The sequence below is a fragment of the Rhagoletis zephyria genome, unplaced genomic scaffold (genome assembly GCF_001687245.7).
Source record: "Rhagoletis zephyria isolate East Lansing unplaced genomic scaffold, Rhagoletis_zephyria_1.1 Rzeph_scaffold_01274, whole genome shotgun sequence".
NCBI lineage: Eukaryota > Metazoa > Arthropoda > Insecta > Diptera > Tephritidae > Rhagoletis > Rhagoletis zephyria.
This window is the reverse complement of record NW_016158358.1, coordinates 115,393-122,916: the sequence shown is the minus strand read 5'-3', so window position 1 is coordinate 122,916 and position 7,524 is coordinate 115,393.

Genomic DNA, 7,524 nt, shown 5'->3' with positions numbered 1-7,524 from the left:
CCCTAATGACCTGCAAAGGCGTCGATTTGATATGCAAACAAATAATTGCAAAGACCGGTGCAATTTTGTCGTAAATACCGTTGTTCGTACTGCTATATACATATGTATATCCCACAGTGTGTTGAATGAGGCTGGTATAATAACTCATTACAAAACAGTTAGAATATATTTAGAAACTCGCACATCTACTAACACATTCAATTTGTTCCCATTTCCCTCTACCTCGCAGCCGTCTTAAGTAAAACCGCATTTGTATGCAATAATATACGAAATATTCAGTTTTTGGAGTGAAATATTTTGATATTTTTAGTATATTGCCCATACTTGCATCGTTCGTGCAATCATTGCCTTCATTTCTTTAGCACGTGTCTTGCACAAGCTTCCAAAGTGTCATAAAATAATCCCTAAGTTTCAAAATAATACAAGTTTTCATTGTTTAAATGTTAAGAAAATTGGAAATTAATAGACAAAAAATGTTTGCCAGTGCCGCTGACCACGACCTGACCCCCTGGACGCATATTCAATGACCCATTAAATTAGCAACAACTTATTCACAACCCAACAGCGACAATTTCGAAAGAACTCCGTACTTTCTTGGCTTATGGAATCACAAATAATGCGCAGACTCAGCGTACGCCAACAGTCAGAGGTCAGCCTGGACATGCCTGTGGGCAAGCGCCATTTCCTCATAATTTCTCAAGAGGTCAGCCATCATCATTATCACTCTCGTTTGACTGAGCGGAAACAACTGAAGCAAATACTTACATACATTCATACGTATGAGCCTATACATAGATATACTTGAAGCATTCAGGTAACTACATACTACGAGTACATGCCTATGGTGCGTAAGTGCATGGGCTCAACCTGACTTAGCGAAGGGTCAATTATACAATTTCGTTCATCCCCTTGGTGTTGAACGAAGAAAATCTGTGTACATACATATTTCAATGTAGCTGTGTGTTCGAAATGCCTTGTCAAATGTCCAGCTGTGCTGGTCAGCAAACGCTTGCAAGGGTTGATGATTGGTGCTTAGTGGTTGGTTCTTACTCGTAATAAAAATGCTGGCTACCTTTTCGCAGCTAACCCGGAAACTAAAAGGTTGCCTTGGGGTAAGTGAGCGCCTGACCATTGGCCAATGTGATTAGTGACTTGTCAGTTCGTGCATGCGCAGGGCACAGGGCATAAGGCGTACAGCTCGCTGAACTTAGGGCACAGCAATGCGCTTGGACCGTGTGCTATAGGCATGTGAATTTTAATGGTGGCATGGAGTGTGCTATGAATGATGACCGATGGGAGTGATCTGCTTTATAAAAAACATTAAATTTTTACCTTAAACAAAACATAAATCAAGGAATTAATGCATCGTCACCGTTGCAAATTCACGCGGACATAGGCAGGAGGCATAGCTCAAAATTATCTGGGATGGGTGCGTGTGGTCACAACATGGTTTGTTAATGTGAAATATTTGATTTTCTACTTACCCAAAAATGTATGTGACAATTGGGGTTTGAAAGTTGGCTATACACAACTTTTATTTGAATTGATTAATACTCGTAACTTTCCTTGCTATATGCACAAGAACTTTAGTTGTGCGGGTTGAGCGGGTCAACCTCCATACTCACAAATGTGCATATGTATGTATACAAATTTATACACAAATATGTATGTATATGATTAGGTTAAGAGCGAGATATCATTGTCAATTCGAAAGGAGCTAATTATTTAGTATTTTTGAAACAGTTCCCAAGTAAATTTTAATAAACTTAATCTAATTAGAAAGAAATAAGTAGAGCGCAAGATTCTGTATTCACAAGAACCAGCCACTAAAATCCCGCGGCCTTTGACTTTTCTGATTTTCAAAAATCAAGCATGTAAATTTTCCGAATTCAATTCAAGTACCACTGTACAAGCCAATTGCAATGATGTCGTCCGATTGCCACAACAGCGAAAAACAAATCGATTCCATTATGATGTTTGTAATAAAAATTACAATTTGACCGTTAATATTGGATTAAAAAATGGTAATTTCTCTGAAAAACAAATTTTTCGACTACATAAATATATGCTGGAACTATATATGTAATACTTCTATATTGGCAGTAAGCTAACTTCTCAATGTGTAAGCATTCCGAAATCAAAGCGAGACAGTCTAGTACCGTTTTTGTCAATGTATTGTGTACTTGAGTGCCGTATTTAACCGACTTCCAAAAAAGGAGGAGGTTATCAGTTCGTCGGAATATTTTTTTTTTTTTTTTTTTATGTATGTTACCGCATAACTTTGGACCGCGTCAACCGATTTCGATAATTCTTTTTGCATCGGAAAGGTAGTGTCTCAGAGGTGGTCCCATACTAATCTAGTTAAGATCCGATCAGCGGATCATGAGATATATATATATATATATTTTTTTTATATGGGAGTTGAAGTCGGTTTTTTTTTTGCTAAAAATTACTAGTTGTATATGTGTTGTGTACATGTTTATTTATAAACGTATGTGTTCCTTTTCTTTCGTACGTGTTTATTGATATATCTGTACTGTAGTGTTTTCGGACGGTACTAGCTCTTACTGCCAATATAGGAGTATTACATATATGGCTGAAACGAGCGAAGAAAAATATTTCTGTGACTTACCCGTCAACTCGTGATATCTATATCTATACATATATATAATACGCGAAGGGATCTTTTGTTCAGCATAAAGGATCTGTACCAATCGCCCGATTTTCAAAAATGAGATGTCAATTTAAGGCACTTGGTCTTTAGATGTGCAAACTGGTTTTAGCTTTTTGAAAAGATTTGCCAAATATTGAACAGTTGAACTCAAATTATTTAATAATAAAATTATTTCAAAAATATAAATAAATTATTACAAAATGGGTATCAACCGAAATGGTTTTGAAAAGTTTTGTTTCTCAGCTGAACTATAGAAGGACTGCCACCTATTTAAAAATCATTTTAGGTAAAAAAAATATGTATCNGCTTGGTCTTTAGATGTGCAAACTGGTTTTAGCTTTTTGAAAAGATTTGCCAAATATTGAACAGTTGAACTCAAATTATTTAATAATTAAATTATTTCAAAAATATAAATAAATTATTACAAAATGGGTATCAACCGAAATGGTTTTGAAAAGTTTTGTTTCTCAGCTGAACTATAGAAGGGCTGCCACCTATTTAAAAATCATTTTAGGTAAAAAAAATATGTATCCCTATATGGGTACGAAACGAAAGAGGTCACAGAAAGTAGTAGTTTGAAAATATTTTGAAGAGGATTGCCACCTGCTTGAAATGTCGAATTTAGTTTACTTATACACAAGTTATATGAAACATCAAAATATGAATGTCAAACGAAGGATTGTTAGGAAATCTTTGGTTTGAACGCTAACAAAATTTTTGAGGTGTTGAAAGAGGGTTGCCACCTGTTTAAAAAGCTAAATTCACATTATTTAATAACTTTTATGCATTATTAAAAGATGAGTATAAATCGAAGGTGGTTTGAAAAACTTGTATTTCTGAACTGTACTTAGCGCGGTTGCCACATGTTTAAAAAATCAAATTCCACTGAATTCATCTTCTTCTTCTTTATTGGCGCTGTAACCGCCTAAGCGATTTTGGCCGGGTCCAAAGCAGCACGCCAGTCATTTCTCTTCTGTGCTAACTGACGCCAATTGGAAATGCCAAGTGAAGCCAAGTCCTTCTCCACCTGGTCTTTTCAACGCAGAGGAGGCCTTCCTCTTCCTCTGTTACCAGCATTGCGGCCCGCGTTGAATATTTTCAGAGCAGGAGCTTTTCTGTCCATTCGAACGACATGGAAAAGCCAGCGGAGCCGCTGAATTTTAATTCGCTGCTCTATGTCTATATCGTTGTAAAGCTCATACAGCTCATCGTTAAATCGTCTGCGATATTCGCCATCACCAACGCGTAAAGGTCCGTAAATCTTTCGCAGAATCTTGCTCTCGAAAACTCCAAGAGCCGCCTCATCAGATGCTTTCATTGTCCATGCCTCCGCGCCATACACCAGCACAGGCATGATGAGTGACTTATAGAGTGTGATCTTTGTACGACGAGAGAGGACTTTACTTCTCAATTGCCTACTCAGCCCAAAGTAGCACTGGTTGGCAAGAGTGATTCTCTGTTGGATTTCAAGGCTGACATTATTATTGGTGGTAATGCTGGCTCCCAAATAAACGAAGTCGTCTACTTTTTCAAACTTGTAACTGTCAACAGTGACGTGGGTGCCAAGACGCGTATGCTCTGACTGTTTGTGTGATGACAGGAGATACTTCGTTTTGCCCTCGTTCACCACCAGACCCATTCGCTTTGCTTCTCTATCCAATCCCGAGAAGGCAGAACAGACGTAGCCCTTGTTTTTACCGATAATATCGATGTCGTCGGCATACGCCAGCAATTGTACGCTCTTATAAAGTATTGTGCCTGAGCGGTTCAGTTCTGCGGCTCTTATTATCTTCTCCAACATAAGATTAAAGAAATCACACGAAAGGGAGTCCCCTTGTCTGAAACTTCGTTTGGTATCAAACGGCTCCCTATTCTGATGGAGCTGGCGGTATTGCTCAATTTTACACAGCTGTATTAGTTTCGCGGGGATACCAAATTCAGACCTCGCGGCATAGGCAACTTCTCTTGCATGCACCACAAAGCTCCTCGCCCCGGTACTTTAATAACTCGGCTGGCAGGCCGTCAGCTCCAGCAGCTTTGTTGTTTTTCAGCCGCGTAATCGCTATTCGTACCTCGTCATAGTCAGGCGGTGGGACAGCTACTCCATCATCATCGACTGGGGACTCGGGTTCGTCTTCCTCACTACTTTCAGCGCTGCTACCATTCAGTAGGTTATAAAAGTGTTCCCTCCACAATTTAAGTATATTCTGGACATCGGTCACTAGGTCGCCATTGTTGTTCTTACAGGAGTTCGCCCCGGTCTTGAAACCTTCCGTAAGTCGCCTAACCCTCTGGTAGAATTTTCGGGCGTTTCTTCCATCGGCCAGCATCTCAAGTTCTTCGCACTTACGTATTTCGGCCTCTCTCTGCTTATTGCGGCAAATACGTCTCGCTTCCTTCTTCAGTTCCCACATGGCTCGCGCTGCGCCCGACCGCAGCGTGGCCCAATAGGCGGCGTCTTTTTTCTCTGCGGCTTCTTGACATTCCTCATCGTACCAGTTGTTCTTTCGGGCTCGTTTAAATCCAACTACTTCTTCGGCAGCGGTACTTAATGATCGGGAAATGTGGTTCCACTGCTCGCGTATGTCGGATTGTTGAAGAGTGTTCTCAGAGAGAAGGTGTGTGAGTCGAGTGGCGAATAAATTGACCCTCTGGTGTGATTGCTGCTTTTCGACTTTAAGCTTTCCTTGCATTATTGGGCGCACATTTTTTGCAGCACAGAGGCGGGTGCGTATCTTGGCTACAACAAGATAGTGGTCCGAGTCGATGTTTGGCCCTCGGAGTGTACGTACGTCCAAAACGCTTGAAGCATGCCTTCCGTCTATCACAACATGATCGATTTGGTTTCTCGTTTTTCGATCTGGAGACAGCCATGTAGCTTGGTGGATGTTCTTATGCTGGAACCTAGAACTACATATTACCATGTTTCGGGCCCCGGCGAAGTCGATCAGCCTTAGTCCGTTATCGGACGTTTCGTCGTGGAGGATGAATTTTCCGACAGTGGAGCCAAACCCTTCATTGCCCACCTTGGCATCGGGCAGCGCTCATATCTACGTTTCAAGCGCTCATATAGGAGATCCTTGGACGCCTCATCCTTTTCTTCCGTCGGGGCATGGGCGCAGATGAGCGAGATGTTGAAGAATCTAGCTTTGATGCGGATTGTGGCTAGACGTTCGTCCACCGGGGTGAACGCCAGTACTCGGCGACGGAGTCTCTCTCCTACCACGAATCCAACACCGAATTTGCGCTCCTTTACGTGGCAACTGTAGTAGACGTCGCAAGGCTTCACGCTTACTTTTCCTTGCCCCATCCATCGCATTTCTTGGATGGCGGTTATGTCTGACTTTGTCTTCACGAGGACATCAACCAGCCGGGCAGGGTCCGGATATTCCAGGTGCAAAGGGGGTCTCATCCGAGGCTGTTTGTTCTTCTTCATTGGGCGGGGTTTTAACGTGGCGGAACCCAAACCCAGCGCACGCGAAGTTTTACGCCTTCTCACTTTAGCTCGCTCCCAAACGGGTGTTTGGTTGCTACCCAGAGGATACGTGGATATAAATATCCGGACGTTGAGAGCTGCGATTTGAACCGTAAGCACAAGAATCGCTTCTGGCCACTCCCAGGTGAATGGCAGTCAAAAGTTTTCCACTTCTGCGCACGGAACCATCCTCCACTGAAATGAATTCATCAGTTCATTAAAATATGTATCGCAATGTCAGGTGAAAGAAAGTTAACAAGGATTAAGCTTGAAAATACTTTTGAAGAGGGCTGCCAACCAGGGATGATAAAAGAGTTTTTTAATTTTGCACCAAATGGCCAAAAAAAAGTGTACTAAATAAGCCGAAAAAGTACCAACATTTAAAAGACCATACATACATAGTTAAATATACATATGTTTTTATGTTTTCTGTATAAAAATCATGATATAAAACATGGCGTTTCGAAGGTGGAAAACATTTGTGCAAATCAATTGTTTGAAAAGGCCACCACAATGCCAAGGTAATCAAGAAAAGCATACAAGTTATACTTATTAAGTGCTAATAATACAAAAATTATAAATAAACCCGTTGCATTTAACGGAATGGAAGTTTTACAAAAATATTTTGCAAAATATTTCCTTTTATAGAAATAAACAAGTTAATAGCAGTGTTCTCGTACCTAAAATCTCGCAAAGTGGGGGAAATCGAGAGCGTAAAATGACACTGAGATCTGCCAATTTCTGCTGGAAAAAATTTTACCACTTATATTATAAACTTATAAGTAAATGTCTGCTAACCACAACATGTGTTCGTGAATAAACAAAAGAAAGGAAGAAAAGTTTAGTTTAGTTAATTTACTATTAATTTATAATTTTCCAATTTCCGTGCGTCAACTTATAAAATTATTCAATTGTGGACGGAATTTACGCAAAATATTGAGAAATATACCAAAATAGATAATAATGCTGAAAGGTTCTGACCGAATTTGTCAGTTGATCATTAAAACGAAAATGGGATAATTTTAAAGACACATTTGTAGCTATATCTACTTAATTTTTGTGAAACAAGGAAGGGAGCTTGGAGGAGATTCTTTTATTTTTGAATGCGTCATGATGTGGTATCAAAAATATTTGTTAGAATAAAAATTACTTACCTGTCAGAAAGTCAGAATGGCGTAAGTTTTACTGCGTTCAATAACTTTTTCTGATATTTTAGTCTTCCCCTCAATTTTACTCGCTATGATTCTTTTATTCTCTGGCTGCTAGTACTTACTGGAAAATTTTATGAATAGACCTATTAGGACAGACACTTTTTTGGTTATTTAAGTAAGAGTTTCGTTTTTAATAAACACCATGTATTTACTTAAATAAGGTA